Source organism: Phalacrocorax aristotelis, chromosome 8, assembly GCF_949628215.1.
Source record: "Phalacrocorax aristotelis chromosome 8, bGulAri2.1, whole genome shotgun sequence".
Taxonomy (NCBI): Eukaryota; Metazoa; Chordata; class Aves; order Suliformes; family Phalacrocoracidae; genus Phalacrocorax; species Phalacrocorax aristotelis.
In genome coordinates this window covers 16,028,922-16,049,957 of record NC_134283.1, presented here as the reverse complement: position 1 = coordinate 16,049,957, position 21,036 = coordinate 16,028,922, and the positions used below count along the sequence as shown (strand labels likewise).

The 21,036-nt window shown below is 39.7% G+C and overlaps 2 long non-coding RNA genes across 3 annotated transcripts in view; one reads left to right on the top strand and one right to left on the bottom strand.

The window, feature by feature from the left end:
* Positions 1-21,036, bottom strand: part of LOC142061040 (uncharacterized) — a 288,092-nt gene that overhangs the window by 7,424 nt on the left and 259,632 nt on the right. Inside the window, exon 4 of one of the 2 annotated variants that reach the window (XR_012662026.1) lies at positions 12,017-12,340. The exons of the other annotated variant lie outside the window; for it this stretch is intronic. This is a non-coding gene — a long non-coding RNA (uncharacterized LOC142061040). Of the gene's footprint in view, positions 1-12,016; positions 12,341-21,036 lie in introns of those variants that run through there. 2 annotated transcript variants of the gene reach the window in all.
* On the top strand, positions 3,711-9,335 carry LOC142061041 (uncharacterized). The gene is made up of 4 exons (XR_012662027.1): positions 3,711-3,776; positions 4,803-5,006; positions 6,161-6,363; positions 8,793-9,335. It is a non-coding gene; the product is annotated as an uncharacterized LOC142061041 (long non-coding RNA).

The following is a 21,036-nucleotide window of genomic DNA, read 5'->3' as shown; positions in this document are numbered from 1 at the left end:
TGAAATCTTTTTGAAACTTTTGGTTTTATTTCTGCTTGCGGGATTCAGTGTCACTTCTTAGCACATTGAATACTGATGGCTTTGAACATACAGTATGGCGCAAAGTGATAACTTGGCAGTGTGCACTACCCTGCTGAGAGACAATTCTAAAGGAAAAGTGATTTTTTATGCTGGGGTTTTGGTTGATTTCAGAATTAGGGGAAATATTAAAGGGCATGAAAACCCCCCTTTTAACTCCTGTCTGCACCACTAAATTGCTTGTTGCCTTATTTATCCAAGTAACAGCTACCCCAGAGGAAAGGCTGCTTTCTGAAGCTGTTCTCTATGTAGAATTTTACTAAAGCGACTAAGGGACTGAAATCATAATACAGGTGAACAGATGAGTTTTGCAGTAGAGAGTGTTATGCTTGGCTGGGTCTGTGCACACTTATCAAAAGCATATATAAAGGAAGAAGAGTATTAGAATGATTTAAGAGAATTGGGCTCTCTAAAACCTATTGTGTCATAAGGTAGGAGGCAGAAGACTGTTAGGGTGTCTGGCAAGATCTGGGTGAATCTGAGAAACCGCCATCCTTCAATGTATATGTATTGGAATAATTGTAGTAAGTGTAATTACTGTAAAGCCTGATACTAAATCTGAGTGTAGCATATGCCATTAAGCAGGACAAACAGCTATAATGTTGTGAGTTGGAAATGAATGCTGAAATGGTTGTACTTGAAAGTAGGACTGTAGAACTATGTAAAGCAGATTTTCTTTTTCTTGATAATGTGTTTTCTCTTCCTGTATTTTCTTATGTGTCTGTTTTTTAAGTTCACTTTTGTTCTGACTGCTAAGTGATACTTGGTATCTAGTTGCGCTCTTGTACTTTCTCATATCTTGCAGTTAGACAGTATATCATCCCAGATTCTTATGGGGCATTCAGCCTTATTAGGTTACTCAAATTACTGCAGGTCACAGATGAGATGCATTAGTGGAATATAATAGGAAAGCTTGCCCAATGTAGGCTGTGCTGTTCTTAGTGCTTGTTATTGCTTTCATAAGAAGCAGGGGAGATTATTGAAAGATATGTTTATAAAATATACAATGCAGTACAGCTACACACCGGGCTTATGCCACATTAGGTCTTGAACCTGAATGGATTCTAGCATCTACTGCAGTGTAGATTACAGTTAACCGTGTGACCTCACACATGTAGGTTGGCCTCCTCCTGGTTTATTTAATCCATCTGCAAAATTGAGAAAAACAAGTACCTCCATGAAAAAACAGTTATGCATCTGGGCCCAACTGTCCTGGGTAAATAAATTACAGATAAGGCAGTGGCTCAACTGGAGGGATAATAAAGAGGAAATGTAAGTCTCTTTGTCCCCTACACACATTTATCATTAACTTAGTGGCATATTGTGTTTACACTTATTGGGTATGTTTAGTCTCACTGGACTTCCAGCAGAACAGATCTGGGGTCATCGTCTTTTCCTGCAATTCAGTACACAAGAAGCACTATATGGTTAGTCTTATTGGAGGGACTATAGGCAGCAGGCTTTAGTGACTTGCAAGTGAATCAATAAAGCATGTTTCTGTAGGTTTCTGAATTGTCTCTTTCACTAAGAATGGAATTGGGCAGCGGAAGATTGGTTTCTGTGACAAATCAGATATTTTTTAGCAGTCTTTCACTTGGACTGGATTTTTGGAGTCACAAAGCTTCATCAGAAATATTATGCAGGACTTAAACTGCCACAAGAACCATAAATAGTTTAAATGTCCTTTTTCAGAACACTTTTGTGAACTCAAAACCACGAGATGTGATCTTTGTAGCAATCCCCACAGCTGACTAAATCAGTGGAAAGCTGCTAAGCTCCCACAGCTGCGGAACGTGGTTCATGGAGTAGCTGATATGGTGTCGCTATGAGATACTTGGAAAGAGAAGTGTTCACAAAGAAATGTTCCTGTTGTCTGAGGATATAACTGAGAATTGTGTCTTTGTACATCATAAGTACTTGCAACAGCCCTTGACAATTGAGATGTGTGATGTAATTAAACTCTGAAATGCAGTCATGCTTTAGAATCATCTAAGTAACAATTATTGTAGAGGTACAGAACAGGCTTAAGTTTTGGCAGAGAGTTGTTTTAATCTACTTACTTTTGCTTTGTCACCATGTGGCTGTGAAGTTCTGAAGAAACTTACCTTTATAGATGTGGTTCATCTGAAAAGTCTTTCTCTGCATGGCACATACAAGCTTAATTGAATGTGGTAGCACACCTTGACAATATGCTTTTAGGATAGTGTAACTTGCTTATGGATAATGCAATGTTGATCTTGGAACCTATGCTTTTAGTACACATGTGTGCCTTTTTAGCATCTTGAACCAATCTTAGTTTCATGGACAGACAAGGGGAGTGCTGCATATGCAGTTCTTAATTTTTTAAGAGGCTTATCAAGTAGGAATTTGTATTTGCAAATCCTGAGGGAGTTGGGTGATGAGCCACAGTGCTGAGCCCAGCCAAAAATCACCTGAATCAAAATCAAGAGCGGCATCAACAGTAATATGTAGACGCACAGGGCTTTATTAAGAATTAATAAATTGCCAGTCATTACTTTCCACATACACAGATAATATTGTAAGATGTTGGCTACTAATGTCACTACATATTTGAAAACAAGTATAAACCAAATAAGTTATCAAAATCTGTGTCATATCATGTTATATATACTTAGCCTTAGCTTGCATCTACATACCTGCAGAATATAACAGTGTTCTCCAGTAATTCTCTTGAGAGGCAGTTAACATTAATTTTCTAGTAATTACTATGTCAGAACTGATTCATGTTACCTACATATAAAGAGTTTATGAATCATTCATTGCTTGGTGCGAACCTGAATCTTGATTCTGCCTTGTTGTTCCCTCCTTGGGGTACCTGTATAGACACCCTTCCTAGTTGACTGTAGAAGTATGTAGAGTTATGTTTATCCCTGAAGACTGCCCATAAATGCCATACACACAAAATTGTAATGTTACAGCTCTTCTTGTGGTGCAGCAATAGATGCTGGTGGTAAAAGTACCTTAGTGGGTGGTTTCTAGTTCAATTTTCTGTTATACAGTCATAATTTGTGATATCACTTTACTGTTGTTGTGTCACAAGCCTCGATGGTCAGGAACTTACTAAGGATGGGTGAACTTTGCAGGATCTAGCACTCTGGCTAAGATAACATAAATCTGACTTGTTTTTCAGAGCTTAATGAGAGGCGGGCTTTTCTTTTCTCTCAGTGTTTTCAGGTGGAGATCTTTCCCATTTCAGTGGTGTATCAATTTTTGTAAGATGCTTTATCATGAGTAGGAGGCAGCGAGCTGAAGCTATGTGCTTTCTGCCTAGAACAGAGCATTCCTTAGTTGGAGTGAACATCAGCAGATATTTCTGAGGAGCTTTCCTAAGCAGGGTTTTAATACTGTCTTTTTGTCCAGAAGAGAATGCAGCTTTAGCCATGTAGAATTCTCTAAAGCAATTAATAACGTAATAGCCATAATTAAGGGTCTGTCGTGCAAGAGAGTAAGACAGGAGTAAGAGACTGATCATTATTCATTGTCATATTTACAGAAGAGGTTATACAGCTCTCACTGGAGACAGATAGCTATCAGTCTGGGGGACCATTTTTTGCACTCAAAAAAGGTATATTGGTCTACCTTATTTACTTTGATTTTTCACAGGTTCCATTGCAAAGAGGGCCCGGAAACTGAAGGCTTTATTCGTTCTTACTCAAGAAAAATACCTATTCAAGTTGGTGAGTAGTTTTATTGAATGAGGTCATTGAAACTAGTCCATAGTAGAAATTATTTAAAAAGAAAGGTGAGTGGTATTTTTCTTTCAAAACTTGAGTGTGGTTAAATGAGAGGAAATGGAAAATCTGGTAAACAGGTTGCCCTAAAATTAGAACCACCCCTCAAAGCTGTGGGCAAATGCTCTGTGTTAAATATGGCATCATTTTCCTATGTGAGCGTCCCAAAAAGGAATGTATTTGGATCTGCTCAGGAAGGAGGCAAACATAGGGACATCCTTGATTCTAGATTTTGATGAATGCTTCATGGTAAAAAGACACGCTAAGAATGTGAACGTATGCATGCACTTGCCTGCATGTAGAATTGCTCATAATGCTGATGAGTCCAGGTTGTAGCATACCAGTACCTCCATGGGACCAAAATATGGACTGCCAAAGCACTGTGTAGCAGAGGGAGGTAAAAGTCAGTGTGTGGGAGTGACAGCCTGCCAAGTTCAATTGCAAAGATGAGCTTTTAAATGTGGAGTAATAAATGCTAGTGTTAACTGCTGAGAGGAGATGATGGATTTTCCATTTACAGATTAAGACTGGAAGTATTTCAGGAAGATATGTTTCAATCAAGTAAGAGTTATGGGGATTGATGTAGAAGCAACTGAGTAAAAAGCTGACATAGGAGGTCAGACCAGAATGTCTGATGGCCCCTTTAGATCTCAAATTTTTTTAAAAAATGTTAAACTGAAACCTCTTTTATGTTAGGGTTTGACTAGCACATATCAGTGGACTTTTAAATATCCCAAGCAACATTGAGGTTTCAAATGGATTTGTAATGTTTGCATGAACCCAAGTTGCATGCCTGAGGACAGTTGGCCTTATAACTCCTTCTTGTGTAATGGAAATAGCCAAACAGTGGACATGAGCAGTTAAAAAAGACAAATGTGTTGTGGATGAAAAGGAAGAGGAGAGTCAGTGATTATAAAAAAATGTCAGACGATCGTAGAAGGATAATACTGTCTTTCGGCTTTGGTTACACAGATGGGAATTTAAAGCCCTCACATAAATCCTACTGAATTGAGGGGCTGAGGGAGTGCCACTGAATTCAGCGGGATCATTTTGAAGACTGAGCATAAGTGATTCTTAGTGGACTGGGACAGAGAAGCATGCTACTGACAACATGGTCATCTTTTCCCTCTAAGGCTCTTTCTTCAAGCCCTGATAAAATTTGAACTATAAAAGAAGGTACGTAATAAGACCTTGGTGAAGTGAAGACAAAAAAAAATTCAGAATGAAAATTTTGACTCTTGTGCTTCCCCTTCCTCCATTAGGCCTCACATGGGCTTTGTATGAGCCTAGGAAATGTCCATGGAAGTGGTCCGCAATTAGTGATGATCAGTGCTGTGGAGCTACAGGATGGAATAGGATTAGGGCCTTTCCAAAAATTCCCCAGTGTGAAACAGTGCCACTTCTGTCTGGACAGAAATATTGGCCAAAGCTTGTCCTTTGGGTTGATAATTTGTTAAAACAGAACACCCAACCAGCAAAGTTGAACTGCTATTTTAATGTTCTTAGGCAGAGGTTGAAGTCAGTTTAAAAAAAAAATAATTTAACTTTCTTTTTAGAAAAAACCAAAGCATTTCAGTTTAAGAGTGCGTGTTAGAGAAAAAAAAAAAATTAACCCAGACCAAAATTCTTTTGCTATTTCATTCCATGAAAACGTGCAGTCCATTAGGCATTTATCATGTTTTGAGATGGCCGCCTCACACAGAACACTTGGTTACTTCCCAGCTCTGCCTTACAGGCTTACAGGTTGGTACGGTTCACAGTTACCACAAGAATTAGTTGAAGACCGTAGCAATTAAATATTTGTATGGCTTATTATCATATTCTGAATACTAAATGATTCTGACAAATATTCTCAGAGAGATTTGACAGCTGACCTGCAGCCTGTGTGCTGCGCTTGCTTACGTATTTAAGCTACTAGTATTTCTAGGAAGGTGTAGTTCATTACTTCTTTATTATTTTATTGATGTTCAATTGATGTCTTATTAAATGTAAATTAGATATTTGGGAATAATAATTTAGTGGGATAAGGCAGGTGAGATTCCCCCAGGATAGTTTGTAATGAAGCTTCACAGTGTTAATAATCCTAAACTCATAAATAAATTACTAAGAGTGAAACAAATGCAAAAAATACTGAAATAAGTTGTGAAAATATTAAGTGGTGGTGAACAGACGCATAATCTGCTGGTAGATCTGTGTGATAATGCACGTTTGGCACTAAGTCACGTAAGTCAGAATCATGTCAATGGTCCCCACTCCTTCCAACCATTTAATATTTAGGCACGTATCTACCCCTCATATCCCATTATCATGCTATGCCATTCTGTTTGCAGACATTGTGCTTTGCCTGGGAACAGTGTTAATTTAATGCATGCAGCTGACCTCGGAGGCACTGAAATGACACGGCAGCAGCAGTCCAGAGTGCTGCAGTATATCCTGCTGTTAGCAGAACTGTTGGGGAGACTGTGTACTTTTCTGGACAGTTGTCTGCGAACTCTTTTGGGAAAAGGCAGGGAGCTGGCTCTTTGACCACACTGTGAGTATTGAGTAGGACACATCCTCTCACTTAGCTACCTTTCATCTTCTCGGTGGAAGACAGATTTCCCAGTTGCTCCTCTGATTTTCTTGAAGCATTAGCAAGGAGACCATAGGTCTCCCTCAGATAAGAAAACAAAGAAAGGAGACCCTACCCTTATGTAAGAAAAGAAGGGATATAGCAAAGGAGAGGATGCTATTTGTGTAAGTATTTTCTGGTTTGGTTTTTGTGGGGTTTTGTGATTTGTTTTGGTTTAGTTTTTGGGTTGTTTTTTTTTTTGATCCCCAGCATCCTGCAAAGGTAAAAATATCACCACTACCCCAGTCTTTAAAGACAGAACTAAATCCCAAGGGCACACTCAGTATCTGCATTTTGTACTCACCGCAGTGGGAATTGCAGAAATTCAGCTTTTTGTAAAATGCTGCTGGTAATTTGAAGAGTTAAGTCATGCAGCAGGTTCGTAAATGTAAAGAAGCTTAGTGCTGAAAAGTAATTTATTGAAATCTCTATCAGTGGAAGCAAGGGATACATAGAATGTTGAAAATCTGGCCTCATGACCATAGTGTCACATGTACGTAGTGGTGACTCGGGAATTCAGATATATCCAATGTGGAATTTTGGCCCTAAGTCATTTTTGGGTAGCTTGATAGATGGTTTTCCTGTAACATTAAAGCTTGGGGACACTCTTGTTACTCATGGTGTTTTTTAAAAAAAAAAAAAAAAAGCTCAGTTACATTTTTTTAGCAAATGAACACAGAGGTGGCTTAGACTTTCACTCAAAATTATATTCCAGGAATTTGATGGTTATTGAATGGCCCAAAGAGTTGCAAACTAGAAATTTGGCTTAATACAAGGTACATAAAAAATACAAATATGCTCATTTTCTGATGAAAGACCTTGGTTGCTAGAAAGAGAGTATTCAGGTGTTTGCTTATGTTTTGCTGGGGTATTAAGAGTGTGGAATAAGCAGATTACACCATGTTTTCTTAAATAGTGAAACTATAACCTAATGAAGAAATTGTAGTAATCACATTTCCTCAAAAATTGAGAATTATGGTATGGCTGTAATTAAAGTACTTTATTTTTCAAACAAAAGAAAAGGCCAATAACGCAAGACTGTCATTAAGTGCCAAATATAATTTGTCAAAGGTGTTCCTTCTAAATTAGATGGAGGCAGCATTTTATCGGATCGATATCACCTCAGTGACTCCAATACAGTCTTGGTAGCTTTTGGCTAACAAATATGAAGAATCGTAGTATGCCCTATGCTTAGACAATAATACCAAAGAACTTAGTGAATTAGTAACCCTTGACTGTCAGAAATGCCCGTAAAACTGGGTTTAGCAGTGTCCAAGGGTTGGAGCTGATGCAAATCACATATATGGCCTGATTAGCTATGAAGCCAGCCTCATAGATCAGTCACAGGAAGAAGTGCAAAGCTCAACAGCAAACTGAGCTCAGTAGTAAATATTATAGCTCAAGGAATACATGCTCTGGTTCTTGGTGATGCTAATGGAAAGACATCTATTGACTTCATTTGGAGTTAGAGCTGCCTGTTAGAGGAAGTGCATTAAGTATTTAACCGAGATGTTGCCCATCTTTATCTGCACATCTTACCCAGCCTGATTCATTTAATTACCAAGATAATGTGTTCTTGCTGCAACTTAACACTATAATATGTTCTTACTCAATGTTACTGTGCCGCAGCTGTAAGTCAAATGCTGTGTTTTATTTCAAAATACAAGGTGAGAACAGAGAAAGCAAGTGTCATACAACAGAGGAGCAACCTCATAACAGGCAATGGCATTTCAATTAAATTTTCAGAGGGGGGGCCGATATGCTAGGTCTTTTCTGCATCCAAATATCATAGTAGCTTGTTGACAGCAGCAAGTATCTCATTGTTTCTTAACTGTCTTTCATTAGACTTCACAGTGCAGTAGGATTCCCTAACTCTGGCAGCACACTTTTTCATCTGTGGAGGTGAAGGCCTCCTAGGCTAAGCAAACCTTAAAAACTTGCCTCAAGTCCAAAGAAACAGTCTTTAGACTGGAAACCAGCATCATGATTCATAGCCAGCACAACTTACACTGGAGACCGGACTAAATGTACCTCTCTAGTATTGCCTAGAAGGAAAAAGTCATACATATGCATGAATACAAACCTATGCATCTGGCAACCTCACACCTTGCTGAAGGCAGCTCTGCAGTAGGAAGGTGCATCACGGCTGCATTTTTTTGTCGGGAGACTATGCTAATTTTTGCTGCAACAACTGTATATAACCTGAAAATTATTCTCTCCAGTTTCTTGGATTAACTTTATGTGTGGTTAAGTTTAGAATCCTCAAATGATTAAGTAATAAGTACAAAATACCTTATCATTTAACAGGCATTTTCTAGTTTTTTTAAAGCTATATTACTGTCATTTCTTAGGTACCATCATCTTTTTTTCAACATCAATCCATTGTGAATCATGCACACACAGCAAAGAGAGAGCAGAACCTACCACAGGCTGTGAGCAGCAAGAAATTGCAGCTGGATGACTGCATAAGGGGTTTGTAATACCACTGGTAATTTTTTCTATTCAGAGTTAAATAGAGCAATAAGATGGGATTTAAGCTTTAGAGCAATGGATTGAGCCTCTTCAGTCAATCAAATTACAGTTCAATCAGTTCATTTAAATAATTCCTCTGGAGAGAAGTAAACCCCTATGCTGAAGAATATGCAGCAATTTTATTGATGGAAAGTTTAATTGTTTCATTTTTCCTTACCGTCTGTAACACACTAGACTTTTAATCAGTGGGAACTGAAGTTATAATGAAGTAAAGTCCACTTTCCACAGTTCACAACTAGCTGAAAATAATTGGGTTGAGACTCCCATCCAGACAGTGTAATGCCTTTGGCATTTTCCTGAAAACTACACTTAATTGCTTTGCTGATGTTGTTAAGTGGTCCTGAGGGGGATGAAGTAGTAAAGCTGCCCACATATGCAGGGAAACAATGCACAAAAAATGTCTTACAAGGTCCTTAAAGGAGGACCAGCTAGTGACTAGAAGACAGTATATGGCTGCTTCCCCGCCCCCCCCCCCCCCCCTTTTCTATACCAGCAAGAACACACAGGAGAGGCTAATAAAATACTCCGGAAATTCTATAAACACTACCAGTATTTTTATTTAAGGGCAAAAAGCTTGAGACTATAAGTACAGAAAACCTCAAGGCAGACCTCTTGTAATCAAACCTGCAACTTAAGGTGAGCCCAACTCACTGGGTATTTTTATGCTGAACGCTGGTTAGCGTGCTGCCTATCTTCAGCACATTGGGCTGAGGAACAGATGTACTCTTGTCCCCAGGGAGGGAGGACTGCTTGCTCTTTGTGCTGAAGTGACAGGATGTGAGCCAGCTATGAGCTGAAAGCCTTGTCCAGGCATCAGTGGGACCAGCAAGTGCACCCCATTAGGCTCTAAAACTTCTCTGGTTAAGAGAAGGAATAACACTTTGGAATTTCTCATTATTTAGTACATTGATGGAAAACCCTCCTCGGATGGTGTTTGTTTAAAATGATGAATTAACTGCTAGACTCAAGGATATGCTGATGCAGAAATACGTTAATTGTTTAATAGAGAAAAACATTTAGGACACATGAATTAGGTAGTGCCCATGGACTTGAACTCAGGGTTGGAGCTGGAGCTGTTTTTGGGAAGCGAGGACAAAAGGGCTAATTTACCTTTAACCAAGTGGGGTTTGGGTTGGGTTTTTTTCTTGTTTATTTACATATGCAGGCACAGTAAAGTCTCTCTCTCAACAGCCTGACCTTCCTCAGCTGGTATCTGTGTAAACTTCAGTATGGCCTTTGCTTACTTAATTCTTGCTTTCACAGGCTCTGAGCTGAACAACTGTCCCAAGGACTTTCTAGTAAGGAACTTAGGCATTGAATGCCTAACCCTACATCTGACCCTGGGGACCCCTCAAGAGTCTCCAAGTTGGTACCTTGAATTTGGCCAGCAAAACTCTCCAGGCACCTGAAATGATGCCTTTTCTGTTGAAACATGCTCGAGTCTATATGGGACTTGAGTACCTTGGCATGCAGCCCCATGTTAGCCTGACTGATCCCTGTAATATTAATAAGCTTTAACACATATTTCTTCTAGGGTGAAATAGTAACCTCCCATGTGCTGGAACTGCCAACCATATGCCAAGAAGATCAAGCTGTCAGTTTGGGTGATAGTGCTGGGAGTAGCCCAGCGTGTCTAATTTACTCTGCTTGCCTGCCTCCGGGAGAAAAGCTCAGCAGCAGCAGTGGTTGTGCTGTGCTGTTCCTGGGTCCCTTCGTGGGATGAGTCACGTGGTATGGAATGGTTCTAGCAAACGCGGCAAATGAGGGCTATGATGTGACAATTGATGGGAGAGACTGCTTGGGTTTTGTGCTCTTACTGATGCAGAAAGACTGCAGGAACCAAGGCAAATCCTCACTGCAAAGGGAAAAACCAGCCTGCTGTGGCTGGCCGAAATTTGCAAATGTTGACTGGCTGTTTTAGAGGGTACTCCACCCAACCCTTCTTTTGGAGACAGGACCGCTATCCCAGCAGGAGGAGTGCTTCCTGGAACTGTAATGCAATACTGCACAGCACCACTGGCCACCTGGCCCTCGCTTCTAAGCAGACCTTGCTGGGTCTCATGTGCTTTAAAGTCTCACCCTGGGTCTGAATGGAAGCAAGGAGGAGTGAATGATTCAACACAGATTCTCCTGATTTGGCATACTATATGGTTACAACATGGTGTGTCCTCCAGAAGAAATCCAAAATACATATTCCTGTACTGGCACAGAGCTGACTGTTCCCTTGGTAAACTGTTCACATGGAAAGATACAATTTGCATGGTTGTCATCAAAGCCAGCGTACATATTCATTTGTGGAAGCATGTCAGACACCATATGCCAGTAATATGCCTTTGATATGTTGGTGTCTGAATCATTTTTTTAACAGCTGAATGACATATGTTTAAATGTAAACATCTGTTCTATGTTTGTACTGTGCTGTCTGTATTCTTTATTTCTATATTTTCCCTTGACTAAGAGTTTGATTAAAACCCAGGAAAAGTGTGGGATTTCTTTTTAAAGAAATGCTATTTTTGTACTATTTTCAGCATGTGGCCAATGTGTGTAGCTTTTCATAGGTGAGGAGGGCATTTAGAAGAGACTTTTTTCCCTTTCGGTAACCAGAACAAACTCAATTTCCAGGCAAAATAAAAATTTATATGACTAGAAGTTTGTTAAATGAAAAGATTATTGTATTCATATTGGGTAGGTTCTGTAATATATAGATTTACTGAAAAGAAATCCACGTAAGAGTGGTGTGTTAAACCACAATGACAGTAAATTGGTTTTATCCAGAAATTTTTCTGATGCAGTTAAAGAACTTGCAGTGTAATAAATGATGTCATAAAGGGATGAAATAATAAACTATGTTTGTTAGGCTATTTATTATGCATGGGTGAAACTGAAAACCAGTGTCACAACAAAGAGATTCAAAAGCTGTTATTGCAACCCATCACTCAAATAAGCCACTGGAGCACCATTCGGGATGCTACAACCAGCCTAAAAGGCACACTTTGGTCAAAAGTCATTATGAACCAGCGGGGGGCTACCTGGAGAGGCTAGAGATGAGCATCTAATGCTAAAGTACAGGAGGTCCTTAAGAAACATTGCAAAGTGAGCAGCTGTGTTGGACTCACCAGCATGGTGGCAGGAAGAGGCTCCAGAAGGAACAACGACAACGGCAAGTTGCATACCAACAGAGTTACAAGTACTTCTCCAGTAAATGTTTCAGCTAAAGATGATCTTGGTTTCATGAGTGACTCATGACTGCTGGTTTCTACCTTTTGATAAGAACTCACCCAGCTAAGCAAGGAATAACAAATGCCAGCTCTTGGTGGACTTAACGCAATCTGGGCTCCGTATGCTGTTTGTATGGCTGGGCTCAGGCCTTTAAAAAAAAAAAGCGATGACATACAATGTAAGAAAATGAAACCTGTCTAAATCCCACAGCTTCATATTGTCATCACAGAATCATAGCGTTCCATAGCCACAGCTTAAAACAAAACAAAACAACCTGTGAAAACTCGAGTGCCGTTGGAGCCACCAGCTAGTTAGTTAAAAATGACCAAAGTAGCCCAAGCTGCCCCTGCTGCAATGGTAAAGGTGACATCCAGGCAATAGGTGGAGGCCAGCCTGGCCGAGGTGCCTTGAAATCAGTGCCATCTTGTGGCACTTCATGATATTTAAAAAAACCTGAGCCACAATGACTGGAAACGTCCTCAGACTCAACCCCAGTTCAAAAAAAAAAGTATGTGGCAAATGATATAAACCACAGTAAGGTTATGTAAATTTGGCCGTAACTTCTGCAGTTGTGCATGGAGCAGTTCACAGCACCTGAACAATTAATGCGGCAAATGCCTCCCAATTACAGACTGCTGAAGGTGCACAGTGAGTTGCATGTAATTACAAATCCTGAGAACAGATGGAAAATTTTGCAACATCAAAAGCTTGCTCTTTATTAGCTGTGTCCTGCTCTGTGCAAGCAAACTAGCCAGACCGTGCGGCTGCCTTGCTGGGGCAGGGCTGAACCTCCCATATGGAAGGCAGGCAGCTGCTTCGACAATGGTGGCTGTAGTACTGTCACCATGGGACTGTGAGTGTGTTAGCCAGAGAAAAAGCCAGCTTCCCCTTCCCTGTGCCCCAGGAGCCACAGGGCACAGGCTGGATGCTTCTACAAGAGCATTGCACCTGGATTGAGCATGCTGATAGCTGCAGACACTTGGGAGTCACGACAGAGTTGTGCGTAAAACAAGACAAACCCCAAGAACACCCACCCCCAGTGAAACGCTGTTAGAGCTTGATTTTCAGACTTGGGCTGCTTCTGCATCACTTACACAGTGTCAAATGCTGCACTCCAGACCTCTGACTCTCATTCCTGGCACCAGCCTTAGCCTCGGCCCACAGAGGCAGCTGCCATTACTGACACAATTTAAACAAACTAACACCTATCCTCCTCTCCCCACCCACACAAATGGGTGGAAAGCACCTATAGCCTTCATGTTGTCTTTTTTATATATATAAAAATTTAAGTAAATAGGTAATATAACATGATCCACATATAATATTTACCTACTGTATAAAACAATATGTATAATATAAACAGAAACCAAATACTATAGGAAGGCTTAATATAAATAAGTGAAATATGAGTACATATAGAAAAGGTAAATATGTAATATGCATATACATATATAGCATATAAAGAAATTATATAAACAAACAATACAGTTGTAATAAATGTATGTTATATACATAGTTACATATTTTTGTGTGTATATATATAAAAAAGATGCTCTTTCCTAATAATGACTGCTGCAATATCAGAGGAGGACATAGGTTCCTAGGAGTGTAACATATAGTGCATAAAAAGGAAGGAAATATTAGCAACTTGGACGGGATTTAAGAGAGGTCTTTGAGGCCCACTCACAGTCAGCTGGTAGTCTAGCTGGTACACCGGGGAGACATTACTTCTTTACTGCATTGAAGGATGCTGAGGGAAGGTAGGCAGACCCTTGCGTGTTTGTAGCTAACACAACAGCTTACTAACACCTTTAATTCTTCTGTGTCTCATTACCTACATTCAGGCTGTTCAGGCAACCCAGGGGTTTCCCACAAAGGCTTTTCAGGAGTGGTTGTGGCATAGTAACAAATAGTCTTTATTCCTGCTTTCTACTGTCTCCACTTCTGTCAAGTATTCAGAGATTTTTTTTCTTCCAGTCACACTTAAAGTCTTGTAGTTTATAATTCTTGGAGTAAAACCAGTTTTGATTTTTTTAAGGAAAATGCAATGTTATATTTATCAAGCCTTCTGAAAAGGAACTCACTTTCACCCTACACACATTCCAGTCAGACTTCAGCCTTGATGTTCATCTAGTATAATTTTAGTACTTAAAAAGTGGGCCTTTCTCAGAAATTATTGCTTTGCTGAAAAGTAGTTAGGTACAGTTGCCAAGTATGGTTGTTGTGGGTTTGTTTTAGGTTTATAGCAGGGCACTGAATTGTGTTATAATTTCTTTTTTGAGGACAGCAGAAATGCTATGATTTCAGACAGCCAAACATTTTAGTACACACAAGGAGTCAATTAATAGTAAATTAGGAACTGATTTTTCCATGCTAATTTGATCACAATTAAAGACAAAAAGAAGTCTAAGATATTACATTGTCCTGAACTATCACTGTGATTTATTACATATATGACTATTAGATTTGCTCCAACTTGAACAAGTCAATTCTTAAGTTTTATTTTCTAAACCAGGCAAACTGTGCTTCTATCTTACATTAGGGTAAGCTGCATTATTAATAATGCCAAGTAATCTTACAAGTAGTTCGAAGCCAATATTAAAATTACAACATAACTGATTGCAACTGCCTTTTTTTTTCCCAAGGAAGGATGAAAGCAACTAATATTTCTTTCAGGTGTCTCTAATTTTCAATACTTTGTATAGATGTCTGTCTGTTTGCTGAACTCTCACTGTAAATCTATAACTTGTCTACCTATTTCCTCTCTGTCATGCTGGAAATGAAATTTGCTTTTTTTGACGCAGTTTGTTTTCTTCTCATTCAGTTCCTGGTCCAGTAGCAAGTTTTGAGTTTTCTTTTTGATGGGTTTGATTTTGTTCTATTTTCGCATATAAAAATTCCCAATAAGCCATCTCAGAGGGGATGGTATCAGCCTGGATTCCCACCACCTTCCACTGGTGGAGGTACATTTCAGCATTATTTTGTTGCTCATTAGAGGGCCTGATGTAACTGCAGCGTGACTGGGAAGGGACCTTCTTCCATAGCCATAAAACACCCACAGCCTCTTTCATCATGTAACTGGCGGTTTATGCACCTTGCAACAATTGCAGACGGAACAGAAACAGAAAATACTGCAGCTGCCATCAAGAGGTAAAATTTGAATCCAGTTCAAGAGCTGAATTCAGCGATACCCAAACACCACAGTTTTCAGCACTGCCTTTTAATTTTCAAAAATACAATATAGATGTGAGCTCACATTTCAAGAAATTCAAGGGGGTTTCATTTTAGAGTTTGGGCTCTAGGTTTTGGAGAGACCTTGGTTTTGTAACACCCCAAATTATAAGGCATTCAAAAAATAGTCTGGCTTAACTCTCCTAATGCAATATTGTCTCCCAGTTCTTCACATTACAAAGCCAGTCACACAAAAGTCCTGTTTTGCCTATAGGGTTCATTACTGCATTATAGCTCATTATATTACACTAGGTTTTCAGGTTAGCCCTTAGACTGCATTTCTACTTTGTAATGATTTTACTATTGGAACAGTTCATTTAGAAAGATGCCTGGAAAACAATTAAGCCACTAGGGGAATTATTTTCTTGAGGTATGTATCACTCCACAGTAGAAGAATCAGAGGGATATGTTAGGCTTGCTACATCCTCTGTCAATCTTCTGGTTGATTATTATGTTATCAAGTTCTTGCACTGTGAGAGATTAAAACAGGTAAGTACAAAGCATAGAGTTACCGAGCAGTTTGCATATAAGTCAGAAATCAAACTAGTTTTTGAAGTGCAGGACTACTGAGCTTTCACTTTGTCACACAAGCAGATGTTGCCAGAGGCAAGGAGGAAAGGAGCGATGCGTTTTTAATTTTTTTTTTTAACTTGGCTGCTGAACCTTGCACTACCTGAAGAACCAGGCATTGTGTACAGCTACTGGTTAGATGCCTTTCAAACCTCGCTTCTGCCTAAGGGCTCTCAGATGTGTGGCTGAGGCAGAGCGACAGATTTTCCCATTATGAATCTCCATAACTTCAGGATGTGCTGCACACTGCAGTAAGTAACTGGTCGGGCTGCTTTAGATCGGGGAGAGCTTTATTAATTTAGGAGCCTGACAATATTATTCTTCCCTTTTGCTCTACTTTAAGGAGAGTTCTGCTCAGTATGGGAATGAGCTACTAATGAGCAGAGATTAAATGTCTCATCTACGGAGGAAGACTTCATCCTGGATACAGTTCTTCAAAATCACAGTGAAGGTTAATTTAGCTTGAAAGAGCCAACCAAAACTATTTGCCATACATATTACATTTTGATACCCATGTCTTGCCATATCTACATTCTGGCTACCTTTTGATATTGGTGGGAATTTGTCCACAGAGGAATCCTTAAGTCTGGTGACTCTCCTATCCTATTACCTGGATGTCTATTTATTCTGCAGAATCCAAGAAGCATCCAGTAAGTAACTCTCCAGGCCCAAAAACTGGCTAGGGACCCTGGATCTATAGGTAATTACACTCATGCCTGAAGCAAAAAAAGTGCTTCATTCTCTTATTTTATCAATCTTTAAGTAAACCTACAAGGAAATATTATAGCACTTTTAACAACTGTGAAATTAACATACAGGCTTGTGATACAGGATGCAACGGTTTTCAACGAGCATCAGTAGAACTGCACCCATCTCCCTCAGACATAATTAGCTGTACCTCATTCCTTACAAATTTTCTTCTTCCAGCGCATGCATCGTATATACCTCCACTAGTATATATGCAAATACCTCCACTGCTATTACATGTATCTCTTTATAATAGAGCATCCAAAATACCATGCTGGAAATTGTTTTTGTGTACCTTAGAGAGCAAAGAAGGTTTGAACTGGTGGACTATTGAGGACAATCCATGTAGCTGCCACAAGCCCATATTAGCATAGATCCTGTGTGTCACTGAAGGAGCAGACAGCAAGGTTGGCACATGCAAGGAAGGCGTTTTGGAGGGTCAACTAATGCAAATGCCACGGTTACAAAAGTGAGAGACTTCATTTAGAAAAGATTTGAGAACAGATCCTACATAGAACTGTAACAATACAAAGAGGTGTGCCTCAGAGCAGAAACCCTTCTCTGAAGAAATGTGGACCATAGTATTTTCTACTTCATAATTGTCCATAGTCTTTTTTTAAGCACTCTTGGCTATGCCTACTTCCAAAACAACTGAGCTATCTTGTTAAGATTTTTTGCTTACAAATAAATAAATATTAGACATCGGACTTGTACATAAAATTATTTCCCCCAAGGATGTTCATGGGCATGACTCTTCCCATTTTGTGTAATCATTAGTGACCCCATGGTCAGTTATTAACAAAATCTCACAGAAAGCCCTGCTGGATAGGGAGAAACAAGAAAAGCTCAAGAAAAAAGGTGTCTCTTTCTTGATCCCAGAAACAGAATGCCTGCCTAAGACCAAACCTCATTAGGGAGAAGTCCTCCAGGCAAACATCGTCTCATTATTTATTGTCATGGTTTACTGAAGATTGCTCAGGGTAATTCAAAATTGGTTTTTAAATAAATCTCTCTGTATGGTAAACATGATATTCCTGCATCTAAGCAGCAGGGTTAGCTGAAAACTGAACAAGACCAAAATTTCACATTTCAGGGACTCATAAACAGCTTAGACAATGATGCAACAAGAAGCAAAAATACAACTGACAACATACAGCTGAAAAGTGAGGCTGTACAAAATGTACAACATAATAATGAAACGGAGAGACTGAAAAGCAAAAGCAATTAGCAAACAAGTGTTGGTAATGAAGAATTATTTATGGTGAGAAACTTCTCTGCAGGATGATGTTGCTGTGTTTATGATTAACATTTAAAGTGTGAAGCCCTTGGATTTAAGGTTTTGCTTCCCATCCATCATCCCAGCTTTTGAGGCACTCTGATGTCCTGGAGGATTTGGTCTAAGTCTCCTAGAGCTTGGCTGCTCATCTGGAAATTAAGGATACTAAAGCTTCTCTTTCTCATGGCGAGTACTGTGAAGGCGAGGGTGCTAAAGACTGGGAATGATTTATCAAATGGTTTTGCTGTGGATCTTTTCAAGGGAATGAAAGTCAGAGGGATTTTCCTTACAAATCTTAACATATCAGAGGGTTAACTAGTGCTTATGGCTAAGGTGAAAAGCACATGACCATGATTTCCATTTTATATTGCCCTACACTGCTAAGACGTATTAAAGAAGTCCAGAATACCTCAGAAATTTCCACCTCCAGTTAGAACAGGGTGAACTTCTCCTCAAGGAGAAAATTCTCTGGTGTGATCTACTTTCCTCCTGTAGTTAAAAATTCTTGGGCTGATTCAGCATTTGGGCTGATGAGTTGACCTCTGGAAGCACTCGCCTTCATTGCTCTCGAGGAGACTGGAGGGGCAGCACAACGGAAAGTTTCTCTCCTCGCCAGAGGACATGCAGCAGGCCAGTGTTTGCCAGGGCAACGTCTACTGAATCCCTCACTTGGCTCTGCATCTACTACTACCCATAAATGATTCATTAGATTTCATAGTTATCAGATTGCATAACAAGGTTTCTTTACTAAGGTAATACTATAGTCAAACAACTGTAAAGCTGATGAGGATAAAGAGTAAAATAACTGAAAAAGGCTTTTTTACTCAGTATGGTGAAAAGGGTATTAATACAAACAGATAGCTTTTTTTAGTGTACCTGTTGTAAAGTCATGCCCACTCTTTGCTGAACGCATACCTATGAGACTCTGTGTGCATGCAATAAAACCCTTAGTTTATTAAGCATTTTCTGCTATTCTGCTATTTCAGTCTAAATTCAATTTGAAGGCAGGAGTGACGGAATAGTTCAATATATTGCATGCAGAAGGTTATGACCTCTGCAATCAGCCCCTGAACCACCTCCATCTTTACTTCTAGGCAGCTGAAATTAATTATAAGGTTGCCTCATAAAATCATAATATTTTACTAAAGCTGAGGCCTCTGAATATGCAGCAGTTAAATATTTTTGCATTCTTTCTCATTTCCAGAATATTTACAATCTGTATAAGATTTCAAAAATGAAAATTGAATGTACTATTTTTACTGAATATCTTGTTTCTAAACAAGATCTCAATGCTGCAACATGTCAGATGGGTGAATGGCCTTATGGTTGTAAAAAAAAGGTGCCATTGATTACTGCATCCATTTGCGTACATGTTTTGCAGAAGACATCTTGAAGTTGCCTCTACACTGAGGCACACTCCTAACCTGAGGGGGCGAAATGCTTTTTGTTAAAAAGGGGGACGGAAAGAATACACTAAATGAAACACTGAGACAGAAGTAACACCCCAAATACCTTCTGCTGCACATGAAGATCCTCTGTTTGGAAGAAGACTAACCCAGCCAAATTGGAACACCTAGTGTGGAGGCATCATTGTTCCTCTGCATTTCCGCACTAATTAAACCTATTTTCTTTATTCTCTACGCAAATAAAATTATATCAACCACCACACAATGTTATTTTCCTTTTGTCAACTCTCTACAGCAGCAGCTCTGCTTCCTGTCTGTGCTCTTACTAGCAGGGTAGCTCCAAATAATCATTTCTCTTCCACACACAATGAAGGCCTATACAGCATCAGGAGGGCCCATAAAGTGATAACATCAAACAGAAAGCAAGTTGCTGAAGTTTATCATTGGTGGCCTTTATTTTGTAAAGCATTTAAACATCAGAAGTTTAACAAAGCTGCTGTAAATATTCAGTGCCCATGGGTGAACACGGTTCGCCAGTGCCCTGTGTTACCACCACAGGTCTAACTTGCTTATGGAACTTGAAAACTTTCCCAGCAGGATCATCTGAACAGAAGTAACTTATACAATATTTTAAAAATAAAGCCTTATTTATTTATACCTCAAAGATGCAGGGCCTTGAGGAAAATGAGCTAACATGGTGAAAGGCCTAAAAGCCCAAACTTAACCCCTCTTTGCTCAGGGAAGAGAGCGCTGGCACTGAGTTGGGAAAAGCCAGACTGTCCCACTCACAGAACATTCTCTTTGTTCGCTGCATGAATCAGTTTGTATCAGCCAATAAGCCACATCTTTCCAAAGGTTTCAAGTTTAGGATTCCCTTTGATGCTAGATTCACTGCTGGGAACAGCAAACCACTCTAACTTTGATGGAGCTACAATTATTCCCCATAGTCAGCTATTCCAGTCTTTCCTCTAAAACTATCATTTATGTCATCGTTCCATTTTGGATAGGTTTCACCATGCATCCTTTCTGATTTAAATCATGCCTGTCATGAGAGTTACAAAGCAGAAAACTTGAGAAGTATGCAATATTTTAGTATAATATATACATAAATTCCTCATTCTCTGTAACACATGTGACTAAAATTATATCAACAACCACAACAACCATATTTTCCTTTTGTCACCTCTCTCCGCCAGCAGCTCTGCCTCCTGTCTGTGCTGTTACTAGCAGAGTAGCAGGGGTGGCAGCCTCCACCAGACCCACGAGAGCACAGAAACTGCCTGGCCTGGTGCTGTCTTGGTCCGAACACAGGTTGGTGCCAATGCTCCTGAAGATTTCAGCCTGTCCGGAGCATTTAAGTGTTACATCAGGCAGCTCCATCTAGTAATGGTAACCTAAGCTACAAGCAGCAGGGAGGTATTTGTGCTGTGCTTTGCTTAGAGGAGTGTTCAGAGCCTGTGACATTGTCTGACACTGACTGATTAAGATACAGATACTGTGGTGCTCTCAGGAAAGAAGTAAGTGGACTTGCAATGCTATTGTAGCTCATGGATCTCCAGCAAAGCAGCAACCAGACACCAGTGCGCAGCAGCATCGTGCTCTACTACTTTTTCT